This window comes from Panthera pardus, unplaced genomic scaffold (genome assembly GCF_024362965.1).
Source record: "Panthera pardus isolate Hobbes unplaced genomic scaffold, ASM2436296v1 HiC_scaffold_27, whole genome shotgun sequence".
Classification (NCBI taxonomy): domain Eukaryota; kingdom Metazoa; phylum Chordata; class Mammalia; order Carnivora; family Felidae; genus Panthera; species Panthera pardus.
Genome location: NW_026526843.1, coordinates 26,851,849 through 26,871,222, shown reverse-complemented (window position 1 = coordinate 26,871,222; position 19,374 = coordinate 26,851,849). Strand labels below are relative to the sequence as shown.

At 38.7% G+C, this 19,374-nt stretch overlaps 1 long non-coding RNA gene and 1 pseudogene across 1 annotated transcript in view; one reads left to right on the top strand and one right to left on the bottom strand.

Moving 5' to 3' along the window:
- Nucleotides 1–259: 259 nt before the first annotated feature.
- The window catches only part of LOC109250702 (uncharacterized), a 32,569-nt gene continuing 13,454 nt past the window's right edge, over nt 260–19,374 (bottom strand). Inside the window, exons 2-3 of the long non-coding RNA XR_002073131.2 lie at nt 4,610–4,722; nt 260–347 (exon numbers count right to left, since the gene is read on the bottom strand). This is a non-coding gene — a long non-coding RNA (uncharacterized LOC109250702). The remainder of the gene's footprint in view (nt 348–4,609; nt 4,723–19,374) is intronic.
- On the top strand, nt 16,790–16,870 carry LOC128774029 (U2 spliceosomal RNA; annotated as a pseudogene).

Below are 19,374 nucleotides of genomic sequence, written 5' to 3'. Positions count from 1 at the left end.
TTCAAATGATATCTTTCGGAGAAACCTCAGTTTCATTACTTTCACCAACTCTAACATTCATGATAACTTTAATGAAATCATCAAGATAATCTCTATCCCCTTCCAATGATAAAATTGAGAGCCATATAATCATTTACAGTGAAAAGATCTATTTGAAACCAAACTAACCAAAACCCTTAATTAAGTAGAGTTCTTTTACATACAACTTTTAAAATAACGAGGCAAAGCAAACAAAAAATAAAGCTAATTCGACTTTTAGTTACCTTCCAGGGCGTGTCTCAGCCTCATGCCCAACATCTGTTCCATCCATTCTTGGAAACATTTCACTGATTCCTGAGATGATGAGCCTGCAAATCGACACAAGTAAAGATGCTCACTAGATTCTACTTGCTAAGGCAGGAAAGTAGACTCAGACTAAAAAAATTTCCAAGAACATGAGGAAAACCAAAATAGGATTGTACTTCACCCAGGCAATCAAGACAGACTATTTAAAAGAAAGTGTAAAGTCCTCAAAGACAAGGACCAAGTCTTAATCTTCTTTGTCTCCCTCACATACAGTTGACTCTCAGGAAAGTTGTCCAAATGGAGCATTTCACTAGAAATTCCCCGATCCACAGCTTTTCGACAGACCAATTTGGATGTTTTATTTAAAATTTCCTCAAAGGCTGAAAATATCTGCTGTGAATATTCAATTTAACGGCTTCATTTACATTGATCTTTTAGAGGTCTGCTTTGTTTGTTTTCATAATTTCTTCTTCTTGTCCTCTCTCTTATTGGCAGGCTTTGTTTTCTTTTCCAGAGGCCTACTGAGCATGGCACACTTTCAGTAATGTTCCATTTTCTACTTGTTTTTAAATCAACCATATGTGCCTCCATTAAGAAGTGAAGCTCCGATGATGCTGGTTTCCCTCTTTAAGAGTTCTGTTCTAAAGAAGAATAAGAAACCTCGCTCATAGATCCAGGACTCTCCTAAGAATAGAGATCCTCTATGTTGGTATTTATTAGATGCAATACTGCAAAATGGAACAGTGTGCACCTTCTCCAAAATTTCACCAGGCAGAAGCCCCGGTTTGGAATGCCTTTACATTAATCAGCTTTCCCGGCAGCATAATGATGCTGGAAATTAGGAAAGCAATGGAGGATTCTTAGTCGGATTTAATAGGCTTGGGCACTTTGCTAACACACTGCAGTGGATCAATTGAAGTTAATTATTATACAAGATTAAACCCCAAGTAACTACAGTACATCAAACCAATGCAAAAAGCTCTGGCTCAGGAAGGAGAAAAAACAAACATGAATTCTAGAGGCAAGACTTTTCCATCCCGTTCTTAACTCACTACATTTTGCATATAAACATAATAGACTAATACAATATGAAATAGAGCATATTAAATTCTAAGAGTGAGATATAAACTTCACCTACTGTCTCTATGGAATACTTAACCTGGGGACCTAAAGGAATGGCTGTGAATTTTCGTAACGTTTCTATTTATTTTTGGATAGTTGATTTGTCTTCTACTGCTTGCCCAGATTTACATTTCTACCCACCGGGGACTCAACCTTTTATGATCATTGACCATTGCAAGAAAAAGAAGTATCTGAAGAAGCCACAAAAGCAAATAAATGGGATTTCACATTTATTCACTGCCTGAGTCACTTCAAGGAAGCATGGCTAAGCCTGGAATAGGTGCTTAATAAATAATTCTTGTATGAGAGTTATTTAGGTTCTTTAGGGACCTAACTGGGAGAGACAAAGGAACATACTAGGAAGGAGAAAACAATGACAAGGCACATTTATGCTAATTCATGGTCATTAAGTGATAGTAATACACCTTGTTGGCAGGATGTTTTTTTAAGTATCCACCCATTTCTTCCTGACAGTTCCTTTTTCTTGCCCTTCCCCTCACTGAACAGCTAAACAGTTCCGTGCTCATTTGCTTTGGCAGACAGCAGAAATGGCATAAAGCAGTGGGGAGCAAGAGGCATCTCATCTTGGCATTTGGGTTTCAAAAGCCTAGCAAAGGGCTCACAACGCAAATAATGCTAGGGAAAAAGTAAAAATTTCCCCAACCATCCCCCACCAAACCAGGAAAAGATTTCCTAGGATGAGAAAATTAAGAAAAGGTAGAGAGGAAGCAATGAGAATATAGATGTCAAGTGTTCCAAGAGAGGGGGCCAGAAATAAAAAGCCACATAGGTTTTCGGTTTCTAAGATATACGGAATTTAGACCCCATTTTCAGATGAAGCCTTTGGGAGACAATAAGATACATGAGGGACAAGTAGCTCTTAAACATGTCTCAGCAGAAGGGGACTTAGCCTCACTGCGCTTTCCTACACCTTGTTGTAGAGCAGGAACAGCTGACTGATTTCTGAGAGCACCAGAGTGACATGGAAGTAGCACTGAAACACAATCAACCTGGGGGCACCGGGTGGCTCAGTTGGTTAAGCGTCTGACTTTGGCTCAAGTCGTGATCTCACGGTTCAAGAGTTTGAGCCCTCGGGCTCTCTGTTATCAGCACACAACCTGTTTTGGATCCTTTGTCCACCCCCCTCCCATCTCTTTCTGCCCCTCCCCCACTTGCACTCTCTGTCTCTCAGAAAGAAACATTAAAAAAAAACAATCAACCTAAGGGAGCCATGAAGAGCAAGGATCATCCCTCCTGGTGGTGTTTATGAACCACTGATGTAGGCTCAGATGAGGCATGGGTATCTCAATAGATACTTACATGGGCAGAAGATATTGAAGATACAACCTATGCAATTGAAGATACAACATATCCTCCCAATATCTTGGCACTACGTGAGTTCTCCATCTAGCCCTCAATAACTTAAACACAACCCAAGTCAAGAAGTGTGAAATGCCCAGACTGACTACAATTAAGTTTCCAAACTCTGTTGGAATGAAACTTTCAAGTTGAAATTTATTAGAAAAAGAGTTTCATTTTTTTATACACATGGGTTTATGGACTGAGATTCATGCCTATATATCTGTAAGCATATATCCAACAAATTACACGCTAAAGAAGTGTTAAAATAGGGATGGACAAGTTATTCAATAAACATTGATTCACTGGTCACTATGGCTTTGATTAGGAGGTGGTAAGAAAAATACAATGGCAGGGGTATGTGGTGGAAATTCACAGGGCCTCAACTGAAGTGTTGGAATTTTAAGGTCCGAACACGGTAGTAGACCAGGAGACAGATAAGAAACTGGCATGGACAGAAAATGACATTCACCTAGTTATTTAACTTTGCATGAAAATATTGGCTCTCAAACTTTAGTGCAAATATGAGCCAACTTTGATGGATTTTTTTTTTCACAATACACACACAATGGCCTCAGTACCAGATTTTGATTCCATGGATATACAGCAAGAGTCAGCACACTTGTGCCATAAAGGTCCAGACAGTAAATGTTTTAGGATTTCCTGGACATGTGGACTCTGTCACAACTATCCAATTCTGCACTGTGGTGCAAAAGCAGCCACAGACTATACATACATGAAAAGATATATCTGTGTTCCGATAAACTTCTATTTACAAAAATAGGTGGCAGCTTGGATTTGGCCCACAGGCCGCAGTTTTCTGACCCCTGTTCTCAAACAAATCCTGAAGCCTATAATTTTTTAAAGTTCTACAAGTGATTCAAATCACAATTTTCCAGAAAGCTTCAATTTTTATACAAATACATTACTTATGCGGGGTAACATATTAATATTTTATGTATCCTTATCAAAGTTTTATTTAATTTAAAAAACAGGAAATTGGGGCAAAAGATACATGGGTCTCATTTATGAATGGCTACGTAAAAGTTATACAAAAACCCTAAATTAAATATTATCAGGTAGAAACGTCTAGTATAGAAAAAGAATAAGCTATCATAATTAAGTAGAACTAATGCTGGGAATAGAAAAACACTACACACCCTTGAATCCAATGATTTCATTTCTAGGAATCATACAGATACATGTTAAGAGATTTAGGTAGGAAAAGTATTTACTCACTGCAGCATTGTTTGTAATAGCAACAGAGGGAAAACCATATAAAGGTCTATTAACAGGAGACTGGTTGATATTACATGCTTAAATATGCATAGAATGTCTCTAGAAGAGTATACAGGAAACTAGCAACAAGTGGCTTCTTCTAGAGAGAGGAACTGGTTGACTAAGAAATAGGGCTAAAGGGGGGCGCCTGGATAGTTCACTCGGTTAAGCATCTGACTCTTGATTTTGCCTCAGGTCACGGCCTCATGGTTTGTGAGTTTGAGCCCAGCATCAGGCTCTGTGCTGACAGCGCAGAGCCTGCTTGGGATTCTTGGGATTCTCTCTGTTTGGGATTCTCTCTCTCTCTCCCTCCCTTGCTCTCTGCCCCTCCCCACCACTGTGCATGCGTGCATGCACTCTCCCCCCCACTCTCAAAATAAATAAATAAACATTTTAAAAGTTTTTTTAAAAATATAAGGCAAAAGGGAGACTTGCTGTATATATTTTGGGGCTTTAGGGGCTTATATAATGTGCAAATGCAACATATTCAAATGAGTAATTATTATAATTTTAAAATTACATTGCATTAATTGATTCATTTAGCAAACCCTTATTGGCCTCTTACCTCAGGGTAGAGCAATAAACATAGATATCCGGCAGAGGAAACAACCAAGCAAACAATCTGGAAAACGGTGGCTTCAGTGTCCAGGTGCAACCACCAAAAATTGGTTCAATTGTCTTGAGAGAGGAGACAGAAGCATATAATCAGTATTTATTTATATGCCCCCAAAGTGATTCTAATATCTAGAATAACATAGCTAATATATTTGAGAGCTAATTAGTTTAAATAAGTATAGACTGATGGTGAAAAAACCTAGAGAAAATCTTAATTGCATCTGAGAATGCCACATCTCCTGAGGACATAAAAAGTGCATGATGTCATTTTCAGAACAAAGGAGGGATCAAGAAATGAGTGAATGTCATTGACCAGTTCTTCCACCTTCTAGAGTAATCCAGTGAGCATAATTCCTCATCCTGGCCCCAGGCATTCCAGGAGAGCAATAGCTCCAATGCTCCCATCTTATCTACTTTCCTACTTGCACCCAAAGAAGAATGAGAAGAGAACCCCACCCCACACCCACACCCCATAGAAAGGTTCTATTTTTTTCTTTGACTTACTAAGGGACTACTGTAAGAAAAATGCTAACTCTGTCTTCCAACACCTTCTGGGTCACTATTGCCTGAGACCCCATAACAAGCTGACTTATACGTGTGCCGAATGAACCCACCCATGAGCAAACATTGAAAGTTCACAATCCAGGGGTGCCTAGGTGGCTCAGTTGGTTGAGTGTCTGACTCTTGATTTCTGCTCAGGTCATGATCTTACAGTTGTGGGATCAAGTGCCACGTCAGGCTACACACTGAGTGTGGGGCCTGCTTGGGATTCTCTCTCTCTCTCTCTCCCTTTGCCCGGCACATGCATGCACTCTCTCTCTGTCTCTGTCTCTCTGTCTCTGTCTCTCTCTCTAAAATAAAGAAAAAAAAAAGTAAATTCACAATGCAGCTAAGGAGACTCAGCAACTTGAGGGAAGAGCCAAGATGAACAACCAGGATTTGTGGCTTGTTTTCTTTTTTCTTTTCAAATTTTTATTTAAATTCTAGTTATTTAACATACTGTGACTGTTATTGAGGCAGACATAATTATAAGGGAAAGAAGAGAGCTTTCAAGGAAAATGGTGAGGACCCTTAAAAAGACATAACTAGAATGCAAAACAGGGGAGTCCAGAAAACATTTTTTTACAGTTTAAAAAATCAGTAATGAAAATGGCAAATAGAATGGCCAATGCTTAAAATTGGAAGATAAAATAAAAGATCTTTTAACACACAGAGAAAAATACATTAAATGGGATTTATTAATGAAAAGATAAGACATATTGAAAGTACTTCCAGAAAACAAACCACTAAATAATAGTTGTATAGGAAGAGAAAAAAAATAGATGGAAATGAATGATCAAAGAAACAAAAAAACAAAATTTCTGTCAACTAGAAAGACTTTAGATTCCAGATTAAAAGTGATCCCCAGGGACCCCTGGGTAGCTCAGTTGGTTGAGCATCTGACTCTTGATTTGGACTCAGGTCATGATCCCAGGGTCGTGGGATCAAGCCCTGCATTGGGTTCATCATTGAGCATGGAGTCTGTTTGAGATTCTCTCTCTCTCTCCCCCCTCTCTCCCCCTCACCCTTTCTCCCTGTCTTTCTCCCTTGCTCATCTTCTCTCTCTCTCTAAAATTAAAAAAAAGGATCCCCAAATCTCATGACCTGTTAATGAAAAAAAAACATGCACACCTAGAAAGCCTATAGAAACATCTAAGCTACAAAAAAAGTAAAATCTTAGAGACACCAAGATAAATAAAACAGGTTGTTAATAACTAAAAGAGAATTTGACTAGCATTAAACTTCTTTTCTTCACCATTGGAAGTTAGAGGACATTGAAGCAATATGTATATATTCTGGAGAGTAAACAGACTTATTCAAAGTAATATTCATATGTGAGAGCAAAAAAAATCATGAACATAAGAAAATTCAGAAAGTATACCACTGTTGGTACAGCCACAGGGAAATCAGTACGGAGGTTCCTCAAAAATTAAAAATACAAATACCATATGATCCAATAATTTACTATTGGATACTTACCCAAAGAAAACAAAAACACTAATTCAAAAAGATACATGCACCCTATGTTACTGCAGCATTATTTACAGTAGCCAAGATATGGAAGCAACCTAAGTGTCCATCAACAAATGAATGGATAAGGAAGATGCTGTGTGTGTGTGTGTGTGTGTGTGTGTACATACATCCACAATGATAAAAAAAAAGAATGAGATTAAGCCACCTGAGACAACATGAATGGACTAGAGGTCAGACTGTAAAAGACAAATAACATATGATTTCACTCATAAGTGGAATAAAAAAAAGATGAATGAACAAAAAGCAGAATCAGACCTGTAAATACAGAGAACAAACTAATGGTTACCAGAGGGGAGGGAGTGGGGGTGGGCAAAATGAGTGAAGGGGAGTGAGAGATACAGGCTTCCAGTTATGGAATGACTAATTCAAAGGAATAAAAGGCACAGCATAAGGAATACAGTCAATATTGTAATGGCAGTGTAATGGCACTGTGTGTCAACCATACTAAAAAAATATTAAGCCACTAATAGCATACATGATACAAAACTAACAAATCATAAGGGGCATCTGGGTGGCTCAGTCATGATCAGTTAAGCATCCAACTCTGGATTTTGGCTCAGGTCATGATCTCACAGTTCCTTTGATTGAGCTCCACACTATTAATGCGGAGCCTGCTTAGGATTCTCTCTCTCCCCCTCTGTCTGCCCCTCTCTCTCAAAGAAATAAACTTTAAAAAAATCATAAAGGGGGGGGGGGGGGAAGTGTACTACTCATATACTCTTTATAAGTAAATTACTCAAAGAAAGAACGTTTCCAAGTGAAAATTATAGCAGATGAAAGAACTCAAGATGAGGGAAGGTAAAATGTATACAAAAGAGTGGTGAGCCATCCTTCTTGCAAAATGTATTGTTAAAACCTAAATGAATGATAATATGAGCACAAACTGTCGCATAAATGTTAAGAAAGGTGTATTGGACTATAATTTACATTTTGTAAAGTAAAATATATAGTCATATACTGGAAATAAATTATTTTTTTTAAACAAAGTTTGGGATTTGGTACAGAAAAGAGGGAGTGAGGCATTTAAACCTTTGTAAGAAATTTCTTTGAACATAGTGGTAAAACATTTTGGGGATTGGAAAACATACCTTATTTGATTCTGTTCTTTTGATAGAAGAATATAGCTTTAAATGCTACAAAAATGTAGAAAAATATCACTAGAGAAATAGAGAATTTATGAATTAACATAGGAAAAGAGAGAAATGTTCTCACTCTGAGAAATCTAGATATGACAAAGGATAAATGAGCAAATAATAACAAGAATAGTAAGTAATAAACATAAAATAAGAAAAAAGGAAAAACTTAGACATATCAATTATTCCCCAAAATGGAAATGGATTGAACTCCCTTTAAAAAGATGAAAGAAAGAAAGAAAGAAAGAAAGAAAGAAAGAAAGAAAGAGGAAGGGAGGGAAGGAAGGAAGGAAGGAAAAGAAACAAATTGCAAATTAAATTAAGAAATAAATGTTGAAAATAAAGGAATAAGCAAAAATATATTAGGCAAATATTAAAAAGAAAGCAAGAATTGTGATACTGGTACAAGGAAATGAGAATCAAAGTGAAAAGTATTAAATGGCACAAAGAGAAACATTTGGTCATTGACTTATTTATTGAGCATCTACTATGTGTCAAGCAATGTTCTGGATACAAGGAAAAACCAGTCACCAAACAGAATAAAAGAGCTGCATATGCAGACCTTGCATTATAGTAGCAGAGGATAGATACTAAACAAAAAAAGTAAATTATTTGGTATATTAGATGTGATAAATGCTGTGGAGAGGAAAAACAAGGAGAGAGCAGTGAGAAATACCTTAGGTGAGGTTAGAGAAGCCTATCTAAGAAGGCAACATTTGAGCAAGCACTTAAAACAGGTGTAATGGTAAAAGATACTAAGATACTAAGAAGATGTAAGATATAACTCACAAGTACTTATGCACCAAACAACATAAGAGCAAACGCTCCCAGAATTACAGAGAGAAAGCAATATAACTATATAAAGTGAAAAATGTTAATAGATGTCTTTCAGAAAAACTAGTAAGGATACGAAGGATTTCTGTCCCCTGCAAGGAAAGAATATGCATTTTCTTCTATGGCTATGGAACATTTGTAAAAATCAGTCATGTACTTGACACAAAGAAACCTTAAGAAATTCATAAAGTTTTAAAAAGCCATATTTCCCTAAGAATGGCACAAAAAATTAGAAACAACAGCAAAAATATAACAGTATCTTAAGGATCTGGAAACTGAGAAATGCTTGGATAAAAAGAAGAAATTAAAATAGAAATCATGACTTATCTAAAATGTATCCCCAAAATGTACTTTTCACTTTGTATTAAAAGCTATGGGCAAGCCAGGAACAGAAGGAAACTGTCTCAGTGTAACAAAAGCCATCTATGACAAACTTGTGGCTAACATCATACTCAATGGTGACAGGCTGAAAGCTTTTCCTTTAAGATCAGGAAACAGGCAAGAAGGCCCGCTTTCACCACTTTCGTTGAGCATAATACTGGTCATGTTAGCCACAGCAAATAGGTTAGTAGAAGTTATTAGGCCATTAGGCTAATTAGGCTATTATTTCTTATTAGAAAAAGAAATAAAAGGCATCCAGATTGGAAAGGAAGAAGTAAAATTATCTCTGTTTGCAAATGACATGATCTTACGTATACAAAACCTTAAAGGTCCCACGAAGGGAAAAACTACTTGAGCTAATAAATGAATGCAGCAAAGGAGCCGGACACAAAGTCAACACACAAAAATCAGTTGCATTTCAACATACTAACAATAAATGATCTGAAAAGGAAATTAAGAAAACAATTCCATTTACAATAGCATCAGAAAATAAAATACATAGGAGCATCTGGGTGGCTCAGTCGGTTGAGCATCTGACTCTAGATTTCAGCTCAGGTCATTATCTCCTGGTTTGTGAGTTTGAGCCTCGAGCCCCACACTGAGCCTGCCTCGGGCTCTGCACTGGCAGTGTGGTGTGGAGCCTGCTTGGGATTCTCTCTCTCTCTCTCTCTCTCTCTCTCTTTCTCTCTCTCTCTCCCCCCCACCAGCTCTCTCTCTCTCTCTCTAAGTAAATAAATAAAAGCTTAACAAAAGAAAGAAAAGAAAATACTTAGAAATTAATTTAACTAAGGAAGTGAAAGGCTAATATGATGAAAACCATAAAACATTGTAAAGTAGACATAAATAAATGGAAGGATGTCCCCATGTTTGTGTACTGGAAGACTTAATATGGTTAAGATGTCAATACGACCCAAAGCAATCTACAGATTCAGTGCAATCTATATCAAAATCTCAACGACATCTTTTTGCAGAAAGAGAAAAATTGATCCTAAAATTTACATGAAATCTCAAGGTACCTGGAATAACCAAAGCAATCTTTTTTTTAACAGTTGGTCAAAAATGGGGACGCCTGGGTGGCTCGGTCGGTTAGGCATCCAACTTCAGCTCGGGTCATGATCTCACGGTCCGTGGGTTCAAGCCCCGCCTCGGGCTCTGTGCTGACGGCTGGGAGCCCGGAGCCCGCTTCGGATTCTGCATCTCCCTCCCTCTCTGTCCCTCCCCTGCTTGTACTCTGGCTCTATTTCTCAAAAATAATAAAATGTTAAAAAAAATTTTCAAAAACCAGTTGGTCAAAAATGATACCATTTTTACATAAATATGTGTATATAGAGATACATACAAAATCAGTGGAAAATGTACACAAGGGTACACCCATGAACAGTAATTTCATATGGGTGATGACAGCAGTACTTTGGAAACTATTAATTGGCTTTATAGAGGTATCATTTACATACAATCAGATACACCCATTTTAAGTATACAGTTCAAATTTTGACAGTTTATACACATTGGTATTCACCACCACAATCAAGAGAAAACATTTGCATCTCCCCCCAAAAGTTTCTTCTCGCCCCTTTTAATCAATTCTACCTCCCACAACTTCCAGCCCCATTCACTGATCTGCTCTTTTGCAGAAGTACTCTGCATTTCTAAATTTTGCTTATCTGTGTATTGTAATATTCTCTAGTGAACATACATCTTTTTTTAATACAGAAAAAACGTGTTTTAAAATTTAAAAATAATTTTAAAACTATGTTAAAAACAGGAAACAAATGCTAAAAAATTCATCTATGAGATAAAATTATTTCAAAATTGATTTATATATTTCTTCCCCATAACATATGCACCAAAGGGTAGGATTTCCATTGTCCTGCTTTGTTCCCTGACTCTAAAGGACCTTCCCCCACCCCCCACTCACCCACACTCCAGTCACTAAGCTGACTCAAAGTTGCTCAGACCAACCCTGTCCCCAAAGTCAACAGCTCCCCACCCTTTCATGAATCAGTAACCTCCAGGGGTTATGACAATCTTCTCACCCAAAATGGAAAAAGGGGAGACAGCCCTCTTTTCAGAAGGTTGTAGCTATATGATTAATATAACATTGTGTGTCAACTATACTCAAATAAAAATAAGAAATAAAATAAAATAAATTGTCATGAATTTCATATATCTATAACCAAAGCGATCTCGAAGAAGAACAAAATTGGAGGACTCACACCTCCTGATTTTAAAACTTACTACAAAGCCTCAGAGATGAAAACAGTGTGGTACTGGCATAAACACAGGTTTCAAATCAACAAAATAGAGTAGAGAGACCAGACATAAACCTTCGCATATATAGCCAAGTGATTTTTTTGGCAAGGGTTTCAAGACCATTCAATGGGGGAAGGACAGTCTTTTCAGCAAATAGTAATGGATGTTCACATGCAAAAGAATGAACTTGGATCCTTACCTAACACCATACACAATAATCACCTAAAAATGGATCAAAGACTTAAAAGTAAGAGCTAGAACTATGAAACTCTTAGAAGAAAATGTGGAGCAAAAGCTTCATGACATTGGCTTTGGCAATGATTTCTTGGATAGGACACCAAAGGCACACACAAACTGGATTTCATAAAAACTAAAAACTTTTGTGCATCAAAGGAACTATGAACAAAGTAAACACGCAACCTACAGAATGTGAAAGTCTTTGTAAACCATATATCTAATGAGGGATTAATATTCAGCATATGTGGAGAACTCCTAAAACTCAACGACTGAAAAACAACAACCCAGTTCAAAAATGGACAAAGGACTTAAACAAATATTTCTCCCATGATAAAATAATGTCAAGCACACGAAAAGATGCTCAACATCACCAATTATTAGGGAAATACAAATCATAACCACAGTGAGGTACTACCTCACATCCATTAGGATAGTTACTATCAACAAAACCAAAAAAAGAAAGAAAGAAAAGGGTGGTTCAGTCAGTTAAGCGTCTGACTCTTGATTTTGGCTCAAGTCACGATCCCACGGTTCACGGGATCGAGCACTACATAGGGGTCTGTGCCGGCAGCACAGAGCCTGCTTGGGATTCTCTCTCTCCCTCACTCTCTGCCCCTCCCCTGCTTGTGCTGTCTCTGTCTCTCTCAAAGCAAATAAATAAACATTTTTTTCATTAAAAATAAAATTATCGTATGATCCAGCAAATACACCCAAAAAGTACTGAAGGCAAGGTTTTGGAGAAGTATCTCCACAACAGTGTTCATAGCAACGTTATTCACAATAGCCAAAAGGTAGAAACAACCCAAGTGTCCATCAACAAATAAATGGACAAAGAAAAGGAGGTATAAATGTATAAACATACAATGGACTATTATTCACACTTAAAAAGGAGGGAAATTCTGACACATGCCACAATATGGATGAACCTTGAAGACATTATGCTAAGTGAAGTAAGCATATCACGAAGACAAATACTGTACAATTCCACTTTTATAAGGTACACAGAGTACTCAAATACATATGCACAGAAAGTAGACTGGTGGTTGCCAGAGGCTGGGGGTAGGGATTGGAGACTTATAGTTTAATGAGTACAGATTTTGAGTTTTGCAAGATAAAAAGAGTTCTGGAGATAGATGGTGGCGATGGCTGCATAATGATATGAATGTACTTAATACCAATGAAGTACACACTTCAAAACGGTTAAGGTGGTAAATTGTATGTTACGTGTATTTTACCAGAGTGAAAAAATCTGAAAGATAAAAAAGAACACCAAATAACTATGGGATGTGTATAGAAGATGGGAAACTTCCCAATTTAATTTATAATTTTATAACCTAAATATAAAGCATTATAAACATGCAAAAAAAAGAAAACAAGGTGATTTATTCATATAAATATAAAAATTATAAATAAAATAGCAAAAAAAATCCAGCAGTTCATGAAAGATATTAGGAAATCTAACAACATAATTTGTGTTAAAAAATTTAAAAGAGGGGCCGCTGGCTGACTCAGTCAGTGGAGCATACATATCTTGATCTTCGTGTCATGAGTTTAAGCCCCACGTTAGGCATGGAGCCTACTTAAAAAAAAAAACTTAAAAAGAGAAAATCCAATAACAAATATATCAACAAATAATAATTAACATATTAAATTCTGGGGGCACCTGGGTAGTTCAGTCGGTTGAGCGTCCAACTCTTGATTTCCGCCCAGGTCACAATCCCAGGGTCATGGAACCAGCCCTGCCTTGAGCCCATGCTAAGCATGGAGCCTGCTTAAGACTCTCTCTCTCTCTCTCTCTCTCTCTCTCTCTCTCTCTCTCTCCCTCTGCCCCTTTCCCCTACTCGTGCTGTCTCTCTCTCTAAAATTAAAAAAAAAATCAAAATAAGATATTAAATTCTGTAACTATTCCTGATAAAAACTCCAAAAAATAAAAAAAGTAGAGGTTATGTGGTGTTTCAGAGCAAAAACATTGGAACCTAACTACGTGGGTTTGAATCTCAGCTCCATTACTTCCTAGCTGGAAGTTAACTTTAAAGTGGGAATGATAATAATAGCTGTTTTATGGCTTAATGTATGTATGACACTTAGATGCACACTCGCTCTTCAGAAAGGCAGTTTGATATAGTAGCTGCGTGGATTCAAATCCAAGCTCACCGCTGCGAGCCATGTGACTTTTGGAAAGTTACTTAACCTTCTGTACCTCCGTTTTCCCTTTGTCTACAAAGAGGAATAATAATAAAGCTACATCCGTAAACTGGGAATAATAATAAATTATAGATTTTACAGATTTTTATGAAGATTAAATTAAAGCTAGAAGCACTTAGGCCACTGCCTGGCACATGCTAGGAATTGCTATGGCAACATTCAGCCTTCTGGGGTTACCTCTCCACGGCTCTGATCTCTCTGGCAACCTGCTCGCAAATTCCAACCACTTTAGTTGGTCCCAGAATTGTGATCTCTGCCTCTTCTGCCTACCATTCTCTGCTTGGGTTCCGCCATCCGGGGAAACACAGCCAGGGAGAACATTTCCCCCTGGGTAGAAGTTGGACCTGAATCATATACTTCCTGTCTCTCTCAAGGATTGCAGTCCCACCTGGATTACCGTCACATACCTGTCAATAGTTGTTTTACGTATTATAGATCTAAAAAATTTCCAAGCTGTGTATGAAAATCTACAATCTCATTTAATCCTCACGATAGCCACAGGAGATATATACGTCCTAATTACAGAGGAGGAAACTGAATAAGGGAGAGATTAAATAACCTATCCGTGGTTATGAAGCTCGTAAGTGGTGGAGTCAAAATTTGAAACTTGACACTTTTATTCTGGAGCTCAGGCTCTCAACCAGTACACTATACTGCCAACCTGGCAACATTTATTAAAATTAAAATGTGCATAGCTTTTGACTCAGCAATCTCACTTCTGAGAATTTATCCATCAGACATAAATGCACTAGTATATCAAGATATATATGTAAATGTGTTTATTGCAGAATTTGTAATACTTCTAAAAATACTGAAGCCAGTCTAAATCTGGTAAGAGACTCTATAAGGGAATGGTTGAATAATTAAAGCGCCTTTGTACATACCATGGAATATTACACGACTATTAAATGAGATTAATATGTATCGAATTGAGGATGTGCAGGACATATTAAAAATGAAAAGCAAATTCCAGAATAATATGCATAGTGTGACTCAGAAATGACTCAGCTAATTTATGGCTCCCGCATAGACCTCTCTCCGGAACTTCAGGCTTCCCACTCAACGTTGCCTCTTAAAGTCTCAAAAGCAGTGCAAACGCAATATGTCCAAATCTGAACTCGGAGTTCTCTATCTCCAAACCGAATTGTTTCCAGTGTCCTCTTTCCTAGTTAATGCATCGTCATACGTCCGGATGTGTGAGCCGGAAGCCCAGGACTTGTGCCTTTGACATCTCCCTCCCACTCGTGTCGTCTTCCCCCCAGCGCACGTTTCCCACACTACACACGTGTCCCACTCATCATCAAGCTCTGTTGATTTTATATCTGCAATCTATTTTCATTGTTTCCAATGCCGCCACTCCCAGGCAAATCGCTAGTGTCTCTCACTTGGATTGCTGCAGTATTCTCTAATCCAAACACAGGTAGCCTCTCCATATCAACTCTAGCCCTCTTTAATTCGTCCTCTATCCTGCATTGTGAGAGCAAAGAACTGTCAATTTGGAAAGCTTTTGCCCTCAGCTCTTGATCAGACAAAAACAATGCAGCATTATCATAATCACAGTCTAAAGAATTCAATTGCCTTTTGTTGTGAAAAGTAACAAAAGCTTTAGCATCTGGAAACATTTTGAGTTACCCATGGCCTCCCCTAATACACTGCGCCCTGCGCCACGACAGGAAATGTAACAACAAAGGGCATTTTAAATTCTTCCCAAAGAGATATCCTTTCCCAGGGGAGGAGGGGTATTGAAAGACTTTCTTTCCAGGGAACTCCTCTGGCAACTATGCCCCGTTTATTCTCTCTCCATTTTGGCTACCACCTCGTAAATTCTGCAGTGGAAAAAAATTCTTCTCGCATTCTACTCACCTTGTATAAATGTATAGCCTGAAAGACCCTAAGAACTCAAAGGCCTCCTCCACTTAGCATGGGCTTCTGACCTGGTTTCTAATTCCAAGTTCTTCTGATTAGAGCCCCAGTATTCCTGCTGGGCTCAGCTCCCTCCCCTGGATCTCCAACCATCGGCAAGGATTCTGCTACCAATTCACGGAGCTCCCAAATGCACCTGTCTGCTGAGCCTTGAGGACCCACTGCCATGTGTCACATCTATCTTTCTGACACACTAACACAACAAGGTACACTGTAGTGTTGACCGTCCCTTGAATCCTACTGAGAGAGCTGTACCTTCAAGCCAAACCCAGGTTCCGCATCCTGGAAAGTTGCCTCAATGACTGCCCTTTCTCCTTGGGTGGGTTTCATGCCAGGTCTCGGGACTTGACAGTAGTTCCAGATGGGACGCATTTGTCATGACTCTTTGAAATACTGGGGAGCTCTGGAGATGTGGGCAGGATGGCAACAACACTTCTCAGTTGACCAGTTCAAGCTCTATAAAGGAGTCTCATTTAACCTTTACAGAACTTCCCACCTTCTGATGCACTCAAAACATTAACGATAATTCAATATGTACAACGTTATTTTGCATTTGTGTGATTTTCACTTCTTCCAAGCATTTTCAAGTTGTTATTCTTATTTGCACCTGCTATTTTATTGGATTTCATAGGCATTTTAGAAGATCAGTAAAGTAAGTATTAGGTGAATTACAAACCTTTTATTTTTTTTTAATTTTTTTTTAACGTTTTATTTATTTTTGAGACAGGGAGAGACAGAGCATGAACAGGGGAGGGTCAGAGAGAGGGAGACACAGAATCTGAAACAGGCTCCAGGCTCCGAGCTGTCAGCACAGAGCCCGATGCGGGGCTCAAACTCACAGACCGCGAGATTGTGACCTGAGTGGAAGTCGGCCGCTTAACCGACTGAGCCACCCAGGCGCCCCGAATTATAAACCTTTTAAGGGCAAGGACTGACTCATGCCATTTGAATCCTCCCTGGTATCCAGTAGGGTGATTCTATACAAAGTGAGTGCTCAGTGATTAACTACCAACTTAATATTCTCTCCATTTCATAGATTCAGAAAGCCATGGTCAGAGACGTTAAGCAACACATCTAAAGTCCCACAGCCAATCGCTTCTCGGCCTTTTGGCTAAGATCAAGTGTAGTATCTGTTCTTATCAAAGTCCCACAGCCAGTTAGTTCCACTCCTCATTCCAGGCCCAGTGCCCACTCCATTAGACGAATTGTTCTCAGACTATGCTCCATGGAAATTCTGACTTGTGCAGGGAATATGCAGGTGAGGCCGAGTAGAGAGCACACGGCTGCTCCAATCAGAGCATCTTCACAGTCATCCATTTTAGATTTTGAGGTTTTGTGTCAGATTTTACTTGAATCAATTATTGTGCTACTATTTTTTTCTTAAGAAAAAGCAGTCATGGGGCGCCTGGGTGGCTCAGTCAGTTAAGTGTCCGACTCTTGATTTGCAGCTCAGGTCATGAACTCAGGGTCGTGCGATTAAGCCCCTCATCAGGCTCCGTGCTCAGAGTGTGGAGCCTGCTTGGGTCATGATCTCACAGTTTGTGACATCGAGCCCTGCATCAGGCTCCATGCTGACAGCGTGGAGCCTGCTTGGGATTCTCTCTGTCTCCCTCTCTCTCTGCCTCACTCTCTCTCACCTTCTCAAAATAAATGAATAAACATTGAAAAAATAAAAGAATGCAGCAGCCCTGCCCTCGGGATAGGGACTCCACACCCCTAGAAAAGTACTCGTGAACAATGTCTCTGCATCCCTGATAGACACTCAGAATGTACAAATGTGTTTAGGCCATAAATAGTTAATAAAAGTTACCGCTGAGGGTTTCAGGATGATTACAGCTACTATTTTGGAGTTCAACCACCTAGCATGTTTTGTTGCCTTAGTTACTATGAAGCATCTTAAGCTCAAGAGGGAAAGAGAGAAAAGAAGTATGCTCATGAGTGGGGGCTGTGTAACAGTGAAGTATGGATATTGGCAAAAGGGGCACTCCAAAACCAAGTGCAGACGACACGAATAGGCAATTCACAAAATAAGAATGGCCAGAGAGCATATAAGAAATGCTCGTTCTGTCCATAAAAAACACAAGCAAAAACAATGTGATTTTTTTATTGAGAAAATTAGCAAATGCTAAAGAGAAATGGGTAACAGCCAGAATTAGTGAGATCCAGGGAAATGTACACTCTTGCATATTGCTTGTAAGAGCATAAATTGATAAAACTTTTCTGGAGGAAAATTCAACAATAAGTGGCGAGAGTCTTAACAGTTTGCATATCATTTTTAATGTTTATTTTTGAGAGAGAGTGAGCAGGGGAGGGGCAGAGAGACATGGGGACAGTGGATCTGACGTGGGTTCTATGCTGACAGCAGTGAGCCCGATGCGGGACTCGAACTCACAAACTGTGAGATGGTGACCTGAGCCAAAGTCAGAGGCTCAACCAACTGAGCCACCAACGTGCCCCACAGTTTGCATGTCTTTTGACTCTGCAACACCATATAGGAATTTATTCTGTAAAAAAAATCATAAATGAAGACAAAGATGGATGTTAATTGGGCTTCACTACAGCATAGTTTTCCATAGTGAGATATTAGAAACAGTTGAAATAGCAATATTAAGGGATTGACTAAATAAATTATTTTATATCTATACACGCAGCTATTAAAAAGCAAATTACAGAAGATTTAATGGCATGGAAAATGTTTAAAGACATATTTTCAAAACATAGTGAGTTAACAACCTGGTTGCAAAATAGTATGTAGAGTACGACATTATATTTACATGTTTATAGTAACCATTAAGACTATTCATAAATATTTTCACATTCTCCTTTAAGGCATGTAGTACGATTGTGCTTCCCAATCCCTTTGAAGATACATATGGTCATGCAACATAACTGGAATGTGAAATGTGAGGGGAACATTTAAAGGCCAGTGATCAATGTGCCACACGGCTTTTGCCTGCCTTGACAATCGTGGAAGCATGTGTTGAAAAGAGTCTTCTATCAGCCTGGGTCTCCTAACTGACCATAATGTGCAGAAGTTCCCTGCCCACATAGACTGGATATGTAAAAACCTTTTATTGTATGAAGCCATTGAGATTTGCGGGTGGTTGTTATCACAACATAGCCTAGCCCATCCTTGCTCATACCGTGTGGTGGGCACACGTGTGTGCATGCGTGTGTGTGCATGTTCGCGTGTATTGTGGGCAGAGAGAGAGAAGGGAGGGGAGGAGAAGGAGGGGGAAGACTAGAGAGTTCTACACAAAAAGAATAACAAATGTATGATTTTCATTTTCATATGTTTATATGCCTTCTAAATTGTCAACAATGAATGTAGTTTTTATATTAACAGGAAAAAAACAGTGTTTTTTTTAAAAATTTGTGTAAAATTACCTCTTCCTATTCTCATCTACCTTGTCCCTTCAAAGACTTCTATACCATCCTCCTGAGTCCCTAAGACAGGAGTATGAGCTGTGTGACCCTAGGAAAAGCATGTAGTGTCTCTTGGGTTTCCTCCTACCTCGATGGCTTCCATTTCACAATTTCCTTTCCACACTCTACCTCATCTGCCCAATGTTTCAGAGTTTGTGTACTTTAGAACTTGGTACTGAACCCTTGCCTTTTCTCTGTCTACTCCTTTTCCCTAAGTGAGTTCATCCGGTCCTCTGGCTTTGAATGCCAT